The sequence below is a fragment of the Rhinoraja longicauda genome, chromosome 27 (assembly GCF_053455715.1).
Source record: "Rhinoraja longicauda isolate Sanriku21f chromosome 27, sRhiLon1.1, whole genome shotgun sequence".
NCBI classification, from domain to species: Eukaryota; Metazoa; Chordata; class Chondrichthyes; order Rajiformes; family Arhynchobatidae; genus Rhinoraja; species Rhinoraja longicauda.
Window position 1 is genome coordinate 12,204,291 of NC_135979.1, and position 15,580 is coordinate 12,219,870.

At 45.1% G+C, this 15,580-nt stretch overlaps 1 protein-coding gene across 2 annotated transcripts in view; it reads right to left on the minus strand.

Annotated features, from left to right (window-relative positions):
- Positions 1–15,580, minus strand: part of mfsd2ab (MFSD2 lysolipid transporter A, lysophospholipid b) — a 59,295-nt gene that overhangs the window by 24,954 nt on the left and 18,761 nt on the right. The gene's annotated exons all lie outside the window — the stretch shown is intronic.

The following is a 15,580-nucleotide window of genomic DNA, read 5'->3' on the forward strand; positions in this document are numbered from 1 at the left end:
CTCTCTCTTGAATGCATTCAGAGAATTGGCCTCCACTGCCTTCTGAGGCAGAGAATTCCACAGATTTACAACTCAGACGGAAAATGTTTTTCCTCATCTCCGTTCTAAATGGCCTACTCCTTATTCTTAAACTGTGGCCCCTGGTTCTGGACTCCCCCAACATTGGGAACATGTTTCCTGCCTCTAACGTGTCCAATCCCTTAATAATCTTATATGTTTTGATAAGATCCCCTCCCATCCTTCTAAACTCCAGTGTATACAAGCCTAGTCGCTCCAGTCTTTCAACATATGACAGTCCCACCATTCCGGGAATTAACCTAGTAAACCTACGCTGCACGACGTCAATAGCAAGAATATCCTTCCTCAAATTTGGAGACCAAAACTGCACACAGTACTCCAGGTGCGGTCTCACTAGGGCCCTGTACAACTCCAGAAGGACCTCTTTGCTCCTATACTTAATTCCTCTTGTTATGAAGGCCAACATTCCATTGGCTTTCTTCACTGCCTGCTGTACCTGCATGCTTCCTTTCAGTGACTGATGCACTAGGACACCCAGATCTCGTTGTACGTCCCCTTTTCCTAACTTGACACCATTCAGATAATAATCTGCCTTCCTATTCTTACTACCAAAGTGGATAACCTCACACTTATCCTCATTAAACTGCATCTGCCATGCATCCGCCCACTCACACAACCTGTCCAAGTCACCCTGCAACCTCATAGCATCTTCCTCACAGTTCACACTACCACCCAGCTTTGTATCATCTGCAAATTTGCTAATGGTACTTTTAATCCTTTCACCCAAGTCATTAATGTATATTGTAAATAGCTGCGGTCCCAGCACCGAGCCTTGCGGTTCCCCACTAGTCTGCCAACCAATTTTCCATCCATGTCAGTACCCTACCCCCAATACCATGTGCTCTAATTTTGCCCACTAATCTCCTATGTGGGACCTTGTCGAAGGCTTTCTGAAAGTCGAGGTACACCACATCCACCGGCTCTCCCCAGTCAATTTTCCTAGTTACATCCTCAAAAAATTCCAGAAGATTAGTCAAGCATGATTTCCCCTTCGTAAATCCATGCTGACTCGGAACGATCCTGTTACTGCTATCCAAATGCTCCGCAATTTCGTCTTTTATAATTGACTCCAGCATCTTCCCCACCACTGATGTCAGAGTAACTGGTCTATAATTTCCCGTTTTCTCTCTCCCTCCTTTCTTAAAAAGTGGGATAACATTAGCTACCCTCCAATCCACAGGAACTGATCCTGAATCTATAGAACATTGGAAAATGATCACCAATGCGTCCACAATTTCTAGAGCCACCTCCTTAAGTACCCTGGGATGCAGACCATCAGGCCCTGGGGATTTATCAGCCTTCAGTCCCATCAGTCTACCCAACACCATTTCCTGCCTAATGTGAATTTCTTTCAGTTCCTGGAACACCCTAGGATCTCAGGCCACTAGAATATCTGGGAGATTGTTTGTATCTTCCTTAGTGAAGGCAGATCCAAAGTACCGGTTCAACTCGTCTGCCATTTCCTTGTTCCCCATAATAAATTCCCCTGCTTCTACCTTCAAGCGACCCATATTTGCCTTGACTATTTTTTTCCTCTTCACATACCTAAAAAAGCTTTTACTATCCTCCTTTATTATTGGCTAGCTTACCCTCGTACCTCATCTTTTCTCCCCGTATTGCCTTTTTAGTTATCTTCTGTTGCTCTTTAAAAGAGTCCCAACCCTCTGGCTTCCCACTCTTCTTTGCTATGTTGTACTTCTTCTCTTTTATTTTTATGCTGTCCTTGACTCCCCTTGTCAGCCACGGGTGCCTCTTACTCCCTTTAGAATCTTTCCTCCTCTTTGGGATAAATTGATCCTGCAACTTCTGCATTATTCCCAGGTATACCTGCCATTGCTGTTCCACCGTCTTCCCTGCTAGGGCCTCCTTCTAGTCAAATCTGGCCAGCTCCTGCCTCATGCCTATGTAATCCCCTTTGCTATACTGTAATACTGACACTTCCGATTTTCCTTTGTCCCTCTCAATTTGTAGAGTAAAACCTATCATATTATGATCACTGCCTCCTAATGGCTCTTTTACCTTGAGTCCCCTTATCAGATCAGGTTCATTACACAACACTAAATCCAGAATTGCCTTCTCCCTGGTAGGCTCCAGTACAAGCTGTTCTAGGAATCCACCAAGAGTTTTCTCCGAGATCTTCGGTTTCCTCCCACACTCCAAAGACGTACAGGTATGTAGGTTAATTGGCTGGGTAAATGTAAAAAATTGTCCCTAGTGGGTGTAGGATAGTGTTAATGTGCGGGGATCGCTGGGCGGCGCGGACTTGGAGGGCCAAAAAGGCCTGTTTCCGGCTGTATATATATGATGATGATGATGATGATGATGAAGTGCACCAAGCTGCCACACAACAGCGGGTAAATCTACTGCATCAGTGTTCCAAGGGCTCGGTTGTTAGTTCTTAAGTCATTTGCTTGCAACCTGGGAAGACCTGTATTTCCACACGGTCAGAGCTATTCATCTCAGGCTAAATCCATTGGCAGACATAGCACATTCTGTGGGCAATAATGTTCCATACTAAAATCTAAATGTGCGTGTGAGATACCAATAACAATTATGAGGAATTCAATTAAATGTTAAGAGTTCAAACATTTGAAATTTGTATTTGGCCAGAATTTATATTTGGAAATCTTGTTGCCCCCTCCAACCCTCCCCATTTGAAAATGTTTCCACCCATTCACTTCCGACTCCCTAAAGTAGATCCGAGCTACCGTGTCCAAGTTACCATTTGTCACCAAGCACTTCGTCCATAAATAACGTTACATGTACCAGCTCACATTGGAATACCAAACACGGTGGTTTGCAGCAGGGGTTGAGGCCAGTTACAGTGTGACCAGTGGCCCAGCTGAAGTGAGCTCATTTTCACCAAGTGCGACTCCTAATCTTCATTGTCGTGCCTAATCCAGCACTAAATAGGGTTAATATTTTTACCCAGTAGATCACAGCAAGATAGAGTCAAGGAGTCACACAGCATGGAAACTGGCCCTTTGGCCCGCCTCGTCCATGCCGACCAAGATGCGAGTCCCATTTGCCAGTGTTTGGCACATATCCCTCAAAACCTTTCCTATCCACGTATCTGTCCAACTGACTTAAATGCTGTTTATAGTATCTGACTAAACAACCTCATCTGGCAGCTTGTTCCATATACAGACCTCCCAACCCTTCCGAGTTTGGCGAAAAGATTTCCGCTTTCTTATTTCATTTCCGCCATTCCGATTTCGCCTCACATTTTTCCGCAAAACACATGCCCCGCCGTTTGCCCCGCCTCGCCACTCGCCCAGCCACGTAGTGTGAGGCCCGTTGATGTTGAGAGGGGATGGGGTGGGTGAATGGGGGGGGGGGGGGTCAGGGGGGGGAGGAGGAAGGGAGGAGGAGGGGGCAGTGGGGGTGGGGAGGAGGGTGGGGAGGGGAGAGGGGAATAGAGGTGGGGGAGGGGTTGGGGTAGGGGAGGGGGGAGTGGAGATGAGGAGAAGGGGGGGGAGGGGGGACATGGACCGTTGTGATTTGTTGTTGAAGACCACTGGGGCAAGGATGTCTTCAATGAAATTAGGTATGTGCAGTTTTTAATGAAACTCTTTATTCATAACTTAGTCGTACATTTTATGACCACTGTTCTTTTATTCAAACCAAGAGAATTGGGATGTGTAAGGAAAAAGCAAAATAGAAAAAACAAAACGAATTTTTCTTTGTGATGTATAAAGTATTTCTGTTCAATAACCTTTCTGTAAATAGCATGATAGGCCTGACATTGTACATGTAGTCCAAGAACAACAGGCTGTTGGAAATAACAGTCATTTTTCACACATGAATGTAGTGCAAGGCATTTGGTGTGCATACTTTTGTTTTGCTGAAGAGTTGCATTAGGCACCATATTAAGAATTTTGATGTAAAATTCTGAATTTTGGACATCAAAATTATGAATTTGTAAAATCAAATGCTGAGAGGTCTGCAAATACCCACTACCCTCTGAATGCAAAAGATCTTGAATGATTGCTCAGATTGATGTCCAGCTGGGAGCCAAACACAGATGAAGATACAAAGCCAGACAACAGAAGAGGATTTGGAAAATGAGCTAACATTTGCCCACGTCTCGTAGAATTCCTGTAACCTCTCTGATCAGCTTGTAGAGACCCATGGAACATTTTAGACTGTGCTATGACAGGAATTCAGAGTTAACTACACACCACATTGCGATGGATTATTACTTTTGAATCCGATGCATTCCAAAGATGAAGAGTGCAGCATCGGTCTACTTCTGTTGTAACAAGGGGGCAGCTGTGTTTGAAACATTCTGCACCATCCTGTGACCAGCAGGATGGAGGAAGCCTCTGAGAAAATTAATTGTAAAACGCAACCGTTAAACCAAAAAAAAGTACAACATTTTAATTGGTAAACTTTCGCTCAGTCATCTAAAAAAGCGGACTTTTTATTTAGAGATACAGTGCTGAAACAGACCCTTCGGCCCACCGAGTCCGCGCCGCCCAGCGATCCCCGCATACTAACACTATCCTACATATACTAGGGACAATTTTTACATTTACCCAGTCAATTAACTTACATACCTGTACGTCTTTGGAGTGTGGGAGGAAACCAAAGATCTCGGAGAAACCCCACGCAGGTCACGGGGAGAACGTACAAACTCCATACAGATGGCGCCCGTAGTCAGGATCGAACCTGAGTCTCCGGCGCTGCAGTCGCTGTAAGGCAGCAACTCTACCGCTGCGCCACCGTGCCGCATTTTGCCCGGTTGCTGTCAGCGGTCACAGTCAGAACACAAGTCGTCTTTCCGTACAGAGCTACTGAGGGGAATCCAGGAGGTGTGGTGGGCAGAGTTCGTCCATGTGCTGACCTGTTGCAGCCTCCACCAGGATATTCAGCAGAAACCAGAGTGCACGTGGACTGGAACTGTGTCTTCCACAAGCTGGCTCTTCCATGAGAAACATTACCCTTGTTAGATTCGGTGTGACTGTGATGTGAGCTGTGCCCGATGGAATTTAACCCCAACAAGGATGAGGTGATGCATTTTGGAAGGTCAGATAAGGGGAGGACATGCACTGTAAATGGTGGGGCCCCAGAGAATGTTGATGAATGGAGGGTGGTTGGGTGGATGGGAGAGATCCCTGAAGGTGGAGCACAGATAGATAGGGTGAAGGCGCCCCCCCCCCCGACCCAGTGGAATGGTCCCATTGCATTAAAGTCTCAGGTGGCCGTGTCACTCATAACCCCAGACACAAAATTCTTTCTAGAGGCAAGACAATTAACACACCTAAAAGGACCATTGAAAGCTTTATGAATCGTACCAAGCATGATGTTTGCCTCTGCGCATTGTTTTTCACCCTGTCCTAGAAGACAGCAATAACACACAGCTCTTCCATACATCTTAGAACACAAAACTGGCACTAACGACAAGGTCATGGCAAGAAACATGACCAAAAGTGTGAGAAGTGCTAAAATGCTTGGACTTCCAGTAGAATGTTAGAGTTCGATAGAGCTCTAGGGGCTAGTGGAATCAAGGGATATGGGGGAGAAGGGAGGCACGAGGTATTGATTGGGGACGATCAGCCATGATCACAATGAATGGCGGTGCTGGCTCGAAGGGCCGAATGGCCTCCTCCCGCACCTATGTTTCTATGTTTCTATGTTAATGTCGCATTCTCATGAAAGGTCATCAATCTGAAACACTGACTCTACTTCCCACCCCACAGAAACTGCTCAAGTAAACATTATTTTGTTTTAGAAATAGACACTTAAGCATTTTTCACGTCACGAATAATTTACGTGGGCACAAGATGAAAATACAGGCAACATGGATTTGAAGCAGCCCTGTTTTTCTTTGGCCCATCATTAGCGATGAATCATGGCCAAGTACGGGCAACTTGTTCCCAAATCCCAAGTATTCCACTTTACCAAATAAGGACTGGAGTGCAAAGTGGTGCGGCTGCAAGCAAAGGCACAGAGCATTCATTCCCAGCACCAGCTGGGCGGGTGTCCACCACTTAGTTGCCAACGCAGAGCTCAAAAAGACTGCATTTGTTTACGCAGTGGTGAGAATAAAAATAAATCACCGCCCTTTAAGAAAATAAGCACACACACACTTACACTTTGCTTGTTACCAGTGGCAGACACCATGGGGTTAATAAATAGATTATGTCTTGGGCCGGGACCTTTCCTGGAACATGGTACACGGATAGGACAGGTTTGGTGGGATATGTAAATTTCCCCGGTGTGGGACGAATAAAGGAATATATTATTATTATTATTATTATTATTATGGACCAAGCGCAGGGAAGTGGGACCAGTGTAGCTGGGACATTGTTGGCCGGTGTGGGCGAGTTGGGCCAAAGGGCCTGTTTCCACACTGTATCACTCTAAACATCCCCACCCATAACATGGCCTATCTATTTTCTCCAGAGATGCTGCCTGGCCCATTGAGTTACTGCAGCGTTTTGTGTCTCAGCACCTGCAGTTCCTTTTTATTTACCATGGGGTTAACACGAGCTCCGCACAATGCTTTGAAAATTAAATCCATCTTCAGATATTAAAAAATGACGCAGTCATGGGTGGTAATAAGGCAGCAAAAATGCATTCTTTAAAGCTACCCAGCTTTGTATTCTCGAATGTGTGCCTTGATTAAAAACGGCACAGAGAGAGACATTTTAGTCTCACCTAATCATCAAAAAACAGACACAACCGGGCATTCTGCTGCTGTTGCAGTCTGCTTTACATTATACTCCACTCACCTCAAGGGAGAGCAAAACCAGACAAAGGGATAAAACCAGAACCCCCACCGATGCAATCCGGCCACATCAATGGATTGGCTCGAAATGGCACTTGATATATTTTTTTAAACAGCATTAAACTGAAAGCAATGATTTGCAGCACAGAAGCCAACAAGTTAACCTGAAGTAAACGCCATTTCACAGTGCGATTTAAGTGTGCGGTGTTTCATAACGGGCATCTCTGTAGGAGAATTATTATTCCCGAGGAGCCTCATCATTCCTGGTGCTTTGCAAATTGGCTGAACTACAGACTGCGTCTCTGTCCTCCGGTTATTGCCTGCAAGGATGGTGAAAGCAAATTCAACTTTTCAAAGGAACTGGATGAACACTGGGGGAACATTTGAAGGGTATCGGGGTGGGTGGGGGATCAGTTTTATGCTGAAAGAGTTTGATGTTGGGAGGAGCCCCTTTCTGTACTGCACAATTCTAAAAAGTTCCACAAACACAATAAAACGAAGAAAGTACAGGAGGCCCAGTTGCATCTTAAAAAGAGTGAATGACGTCTCATCTGCACATCGTTTTCCATGGACTGATAGTTTGTTCATTGTATCACAAGCCTGGTTTATTATTTCCTCTTCCGAGACACCTGTCCCAAGTATTCAAAGAGGGATGCGATTTTGACCCAATGTGGCTCTTCCTTCACTCTTAACCCTGGGGGCAAATTCCACTTTTGTGAGAACGTGACTTACGTTTATTACCTTTGGTGATTAAGCGAAAAACTAAACGCTACACACGAAAACATTAAAGCGCACACAGTAAGTTTCTAGATTCTGCAATGCACTATGTGAAAGGGCAGATTCAACAGTGACATTCAGAAGGAAATTGGATACTTACTTGAAGGGAAAGGGCAGAGGGAGAGCTGGGAAGAGCAACTAACAGGATCGGGGAAAACATTGGCTTCCTATGGATATCGACACAGATTTTGAGTGTTGTTCTGCTCTTAGGCTCATAGAGGAACCCAGCAGGGAAGCAGGCCCTTTGGGCCAACTCATCTGTGCTGATCAAGCCAATACCATTTGCCTGCATTTGGCCCATATTCCTCCAAACCTTTCCTATACACCTACTTGTCCATGCATCTTTTAAATGTTGTAATTGTAATTGTAATCGCTTCCTCTAGCAACTTGTCCAATATAGTTGCACAATCCTGTGTGTAAAATGTTGCCCCTCAGGCACACTGCAAAAAAACATTCCCCTCATGTTCCTTTTAAATCCTTCCACTCTAGGCTTAAATCTATGGCCTCTAGTTTTAGACCTGGGGAAAAGACTTTGTCAGCGTCCTTATGTGGAGACTTTTGCATATCTTGGGTATGCAAGCAAAGAATTTCACTGTGACAACATGTGACAATAAAGTATTCATTCATTCATGCAGACAGTGACCATCCACCACACGCACACCCTCATGATTCTATGTACCTCTATAAGAGCTAGGGTTGCCAACTATCTCACTCCCAAATAAGGGACAAGGTGATGTCACCGCCTCACGCCCCATGTGACCTCACCCAGCCAGTGGCCATGTGCTCCCGCTCCACCAATGGAGGCCGCCCGGGCTGGGAGGCGGGTTGCTACGCAACCTCCGTTAGGCGGCGCCCGGGCCTCCGGACAAGGGCAGTCCCGTACGGGACAAACCAATTTAGCCCAAAATACCGGATGTCCCGGCTAATACGGGACAGTTGGCAACCCTAATAAGAGCACCACTCAAATGCCTATACCAACCTCCTATACTCCAGTGAAAACAGCCCCAACTCCTGAAAACTTAAGCCCTCAAGCCCCCGGTAACATCTATGAATTTTCTCTGCACCCTGTCCAGCTTAATGACATCCTTCCACTAGCTGGGGTGAGCAGAAATGCACGCAGTACTCCAAACGTGGTTTCATCAACAACCTGTACAATTGTAACATGATGTTCCAACTGCTGTTCTCAAAGCTCTGACCGATGAAGGCCAAACACCATCCTATCCATGTCATCCCTTTCAGTAAAACATGTATCTGCACCCCCAGAGCTCTCTATTCTACAACACTTTCCAAGGCCCTACCATTTACTGTGCAAGTCCTACCTTGGCATTACTTTTGAAACTGCAATGTCTCGCACTGGCCAGAGTTTAATACCATTTGCCATTTCTTGGCCCACTTCCCCAGCTTATCTGGACCCTCCTGCAATCTTAGATAACCTCCTTCACCGATCACGACATCACCAATGTGGGCATCACCTACAAACTCACTAATCATAATAACAACATTTCCATCCAAAACTTAAATATAGATGATAAACAACAGTGCCCCCCCCCCACCGATCCCTGTGGCACGTCACTGGTCACAGGCTTGTGATCTGAATAACAGCCTCCGAGTCCCACTTCCATGGAGACAATTTTGTATCCAATTGGCTAGCTCAACCCGAATCCCATGTGCTCCAACCTCCCAGAATTGCCCAACATGCAGGATCTTGCCAAAGGCTTTGCTAAAGTCCATGGATATGTAAGAGCGTGCATGTGTTCTGTGTGAGGGAATTCAAAGGTAACCACTTTTGCTGAAGAAGTCTGCTTTTCCTGATACCATGGAGATGAGGACAGACACAAAAAGCTGGAGTAACTCAGCGGGTCAGACAGCATCTCTGGAGAAAAGGAATAGGTGACGTTTCGTGTCGAGACACTATTTCGGACACCTATTCCTTTTCTCTAGAGGTGCTGTCTGACCCGCTGAGTTACTCCAGCTTTTTGTGTCTATCTTTGGTTTCAACCAGCACTGCAGTTCCTTCCTACACCATGGGGATCAATCTGCCAATGTGTGGAAGGAGAGAGCGGGTGAGCATTGATGCTCTCTGCCAGTGCAAGGATGTGGTGGGCACCTACATTGATGGCCTACTCTTTGAACTGCAGAATCTTTTGCCCTTTTTATTGGTTCACTTACAATGATCACCCCCCAGTTTTTAAACCAACATTTGAATAACTAATTCCCCTCTGGCCTCCCACCTTACTCAGTTTGATTAAGCTTCATTGATTTTCCCTCACATGTAGTGTAGTCTATGGCCACATGGCTTGTGTGTTCTGCTACTAAAAAGGTGACGACTCTTCGCATATAATTGCTGAACAAAACACTGCAGCCAAACCAATAAAACTCTGCAGTGTGTACTGCTCTCTCAGCCTGTGTTTTGTCTGAAGCCTGTTTTGAATATAAATTAAGTTGTATCGGAATGATTAAAATCAGATGCAGTCATAAAATGTTGCTTTTGCATACATTGGTTCTTTCCCAATCCCCTCCTTTCCTCTGCTGAAAGTAGTTTTTTGTACTGTCTCACGTTAAAGAAAAAGTTGTATTTTTGGAAACTAAATCCTAAACCCTCCTGTTAACAATGACGAGAGCCAGGCTCCCAATTGGAATACTTTATTGTCTCACAAGTGACAAGGCACAGTGTAATTATTTGTCACAACTGAAGTCCCACTGCACGTGTACACAGATGCATTCACATCGAAAGGCAATCTGATAAATTCTGATAAGGCTCAGTGTACAGGAAGTGGGGAGATGGTTTCCCTTGGTTACGGTGGGGGTGGGGGTGGGGGGGGAAAAGACCCTGCTACAGGGTGTGGGACAAGATATTTACGACTGAGATGACGAGAAATTTCTTCACCCAGGGGGCCAATTTCGGCAAAACCCCGAATCCAAAACCCTTTTTGCAGATAGATTAAAAAAGTAACTTTAAAAAAAAAAAGGAAAATTAGATGATTAGAAGATTAGAAGATTAGTACAATCTGTGGTTGTACAGAGAATATGCCTCTAGATCGGCCCATATTGTGCATCTCAGACATCAGGCACCGCGTCTGACCGAATGTAACCCCGCGTTGCTGCAGCACATTCCATCAACAGCCCACAGCTGGGATCACTTGCTGTTGGCTGAGACTGATAGCGTGTTGAACACACCTCCTTTCTCCTCCCCCTCTCTTCCCAGCTTTCCTCCAACCCACTTTGTGCTGGAGAACAAACCTTGCATAGAGAAAACAGGGAGTGCAGCAGGAAATTCTCCCCCTTGAAATCCAGCTTCGGCGACACGCTGAGGACATCGAGCTGGTTTAAATAGATCAACGTGTGCTATATGCCACAGTTAGACCTTCCTTAGGTGAAGAGGAACGAGGTTAAATGGAAATGAAACACGTGGATGCCAATTCTGATATTTAAGTTGGAAACCCCAGACCACATTATAAATTCAGAAACCGAGTGTAATTCGGGAACCGAGTGCAAGAGTATTTATTTGTCATATTCACTGGATATAAACGGGGTCACATTAAATTCTTACTTGCCCCATGTTCTTAGACAACCATGCTTTACCAATATCTAAATGATTGACATTTAATCTCCATTAATGATTGCTCATCTAAATTTGCAGGAAGGATTAGTTTCGCAGATTGGATAATGAAAGTCAATCCAACCATATTAAGTTAAGAAAAATATCAGAAAGGACCATTGTGTTTAAAATATTAAGCTTACTTCCCAGCTTACTTAGCAGAGTTTTTAATTTGAAACCTCCAGAATTTTTTTAAACAAAATCACAAAGTCCCAATTTCCCTCCACTTATAATGGCAGGTCACCCGGTTCCCATGCCCACCGCTTTTTGGATTTCAATTTGACCTCAAAATCTACTGCACAAAATGATGGCAGGCATCGGCAGACGGCATGCAGCGTGGGTGTTTCCCTTGGCTAGGATTGGCAGAGTCCAGAATAAAGTGGGGGAGGAAGGTCACAGTCTTAGGATATGGAGTAAGACTCTTAGGACTGAGACGAGGAGAATTTCACCACGAAGAGGTGGACTTGTGGAATTCTGCACAGAAAGCTGCAAATATGCTTCTTCAGACTGATTGTAGGGGGGGTGGGGGGGGGGCGAGGAGGCTGGAAAAAAGGAGGGGTTGGGAGAAAGCTGGAAAAGAGGGGGGAGGAGAAAGCTGGAAAAGGGGGGAGAAAACTTTAAAAGAGGGAGGCGAGAAAGCTTTAAAAGAGGGGGGAGAAAGCTGGAAAAGAGGGGGGGGGAGAAAGCTGGAAAAGAGGGGGGGGAGAAAGCTGGAAAAGAGGGGGGAGAGAAAGCTGGAAAAGAGGGGGGGAGAGAAAGCTGGAAAAGAGGGGGGTGGGAGGAAGAAAGCTGGAAGGGGGGGAGAAGAAAACTGGAAAGGAGGGAGGACAAAGCCAGGCAAGTGATAGGTGGATACAATTGAGAGGAGTTTTTATTGGCAGATGGGTGGATAAAGGCTATTGAATAAGGAGAGAAGTGGAGTGAAATGTGAAGCTAGAGGAAGGGATATAGGTGGAAATGGACGCGGAGGGGGAGAAAAGGGAAGGGGGTAATTAGGGAAAGGAGAAATGGGTGCGTACCTGGGTAGGACAAAGAAAAGAGAAGGGGGATGGGTGGGTTGTTGATTAAAATTAGAGATTTCAGTGTTTCTAATGTTGGGGTGTAAGCTATCCAAGTGAAATGTAAGGCGCTGTTCCTCCAGTTTGCCTATTGTCTCACTCAGGCAACGGAGGAAGCCCAGGACAGAAAAGTCAGTATGGGATCGGGGAGGAGAGTTAAAATGGTTAGCAACCGGGATATCCATCAGGCCTCGGCGGACCGAACCCAAGTGTTCGCTGAAACGGTGGCCTTGTCTACGTTTGGTCTCGCCGATGTAAAGGATGCTGCTGCATGCTGCACCACTTGGCTCAAGGTTGAGCAAAGCTCCGAATATCATTGAACTAATTCCACATTTTGAGTGCAATTTTGGAGCCCTTTCCAGCAGCCCCAACTCTGCTTTGTTTTTTGAAATTAAAAAACACCAATAATTTTAAAAAAACTTCTTAAAATTCAAAGATAGACACAAAAAGCTGGAGTAACTCAACGGGTCAGGCAGCATCTCTGGAGAGGAGTGAGTAACGTTTTGGGTCAAGATCCTTCTTCAGTGCCTGACCCGCTGAGGTACTCCAGCTTTTTTGTGTCTACCTTTGGTTTAAACCAGCAACTGCAGTTCCTTCCGACACATTCTTAAAAATCAACACTAAAAGATGTCTCCAAACATAATTAAAACTTTGAAAAAATGTACAGAAAAACCCCCCAAGATTTTGCTTTGTTAGCATTCAAAGGAAAGGGGTCAGATTAAGATCTGCTACCGGATGCTACGTACAGGTATCAAATGGCACGTCTGTCGTCTTTTCTTTAACCTTAAGACACAGACAACATGCATCCTGTGTGCGTATAATTGGGTGGTTTGAAAGGCTGTGCAAGTCTGCCAGTGCTCCATGGCCAATTTAACATCTGCAGGAGGTGACATTCAGATCTTAAATCAAGCTCACAGCATGCAGTCACATGCATCATGTGCCACATCAGCTAAACTGCACACCAAAATATGTACACTGCAACGTATTTAAAATAATTAAATTTCCAAGCTACATTACAAATTTCTCAACAAAAGAATTCTGTGCTCATTTCATGAGTTTGTTTTGGAATTTGCATAAATTTTAAATTATATTGTTCATTTGGAACCTCATTAAATACTCAAATTGATGTCACCTTAATGAAGCTCAATGAAGGAGTTGAATTGTATTGAAATATACAACATGGAAGCAGGCCATTCGGCCCACCGAGTTCCTGCCGACCACCGATCATGTGCTCACACTAGTTCTATGTTATCCTAGTTTTGCATCCTCTCCCCTACGCACTAGGGGCAATTTACAGAGGACAATTAAACTACAAACCCGCACTCCATCCCTTTTGGATGAGAGAGGAAACCAAGAGCACTCAGAGAAAATGCACGTGGTCACAGGGAGAACGTGCAAACTCTACGCCGACTGTAGTCAAGGTCAGGATCGTTCCTGGGTTTCAGGTGCTGTGAGGCAGCAGCACTACCAGCTGTGTCACCCATGGGTGAGCAATGGGTTAGTTTCAGTAAAATTAGATGTGCAAGTGATTTTCCTGAGGATTTAGAGGCTCAGTGACACAGAGTTGTGTACGGTGGCACAGAGGTGCCATGGTAGTGGCCTCCTTACAGCGCCAGAGACCCAGGTTCGATCGTGATTACGGGTGCTGTCTGTGCGGAGTCTGTATGCTCTTCCCGTGACCGTGTGCGTTCCCTCGAGCTCTTACTAATCAAAAACATGTCAATTTCCACTTTACAAATGCCCAATGGTTTGGCCTCTGCAGCCGCCTGCGGTAATGAATTCCACAGGTTCACCACCGTCTGGCTAAAGAAATTTGTCCTCATCTCCATTCTAAAGGTGCATCCTTTTATTCTGAGGCTGTGACTTCGGATCCTGGACTCCCCCACTAATGGAAATATCCACTATATCCAGGATTGGCAGAGTCCAGAATAAAGTGGGGGAGGAAGGTCACAGTCTTAGGATATGGAGTAAGACTCTTAGGACTGAGACAAGGAGAAATTCACCACTTAGAGGTGGACTTGTGGAATTCTGCACAGAAAGCTGCAGAGAATATGCTTCTTCAGACCGATTGTAGGGGTCTGACCGATCGAAGGGCCGAATGGCCTACACCCGCACCTATTGTCTATTGTCTAAATGGGGCGCTCTGGTGCTGGTCTCAGCCACTCCATATCGGAACAAGTTCCATATTATCACTTGTCACTGCTGCCTGGGTTATCAGCATAAAATCCAATCTGACCGTTCATTCTGACTGGTTTCTGTGTCTGGTGGGATGCACTAGAATGGAGCAACGTCGACTAAGGTTTCTCAGTTTCAGCTCTCTGGGTGGGTGAAGGAGGCTGGTACTGGTTAAGGTGGCAATTTCAGAGGGGTGACAGCCATATCACTCCATTGCCTAGAAAACAGCTAACAATGGCCTGTTTCCTTTATCATCGTTACTTTTTTGCATATCTTTCATTCATTTGTTCTATATCTTTCTACATCATCGTCTATATCTCTCGTTTCTCTTTCCCATGGCTTTCAGTCTAACCCATTCCTTCTCTCCAGAGATGCTGCCTGACCCGCTGAGTTCCTCCAGCATTTTGTGTCTATCTTCGGTTGAAACCAGCATCTGCAGTTCCTTCCTACACAATCCATTGCCTGGTACACAGCGGCAATCAAATTGTCAATCAAGAGTGTTTAATTGAGATATGTACCAAATCGGAACAATGAAATTTTTACTTGCAGCAGCACAACAGGTCTGAAAACACAATATTCATAGGTAACATAATAATTTAAAAAAAAAATTAACCCCAATATTCGGGCAAAACAAAAGCCCAAAGTCCCTAGTACAATCAAGACTTCTTTGCTTAGTTGCTGTTTGTAGTGCTTAAGAGCAGATGGTTATTGGGAAGAAGCTGTTCCTCATCCTGGAGTTCAGAAACACTGACCTCGTGGTTTAGGAGGGGGTTTGCCTTCTCTCTATCTAATTGCATGGAGGTTAGAGTTTCCACAGATACATATTTGCCCACTCCAAGATCTGCTTTGATCAGGGCCGTGATGGCCAAACGCTGCTGATACATCCGTGACTAACCTTGCATCCTCGAGTTTAATTTGCACATTGATATTACCATAACATGGCATTAGGAAGCAACAACAGCCACAAGATTCTGGACTAATTCTAGAGACACAAGGAACTGCACATGTTGGAATCTTGAGCAAAACACACAAAGTGCTGGGGCAACTCAGCGAGTCGGGCAACATTTGTGGATAGAAGATATTTTGGGTTGGGACCCTTCTTCAGACATCAATTCTAAATGGCTAAAAGGTTTTGACAACAGATGGAAGGCAAAGATAATA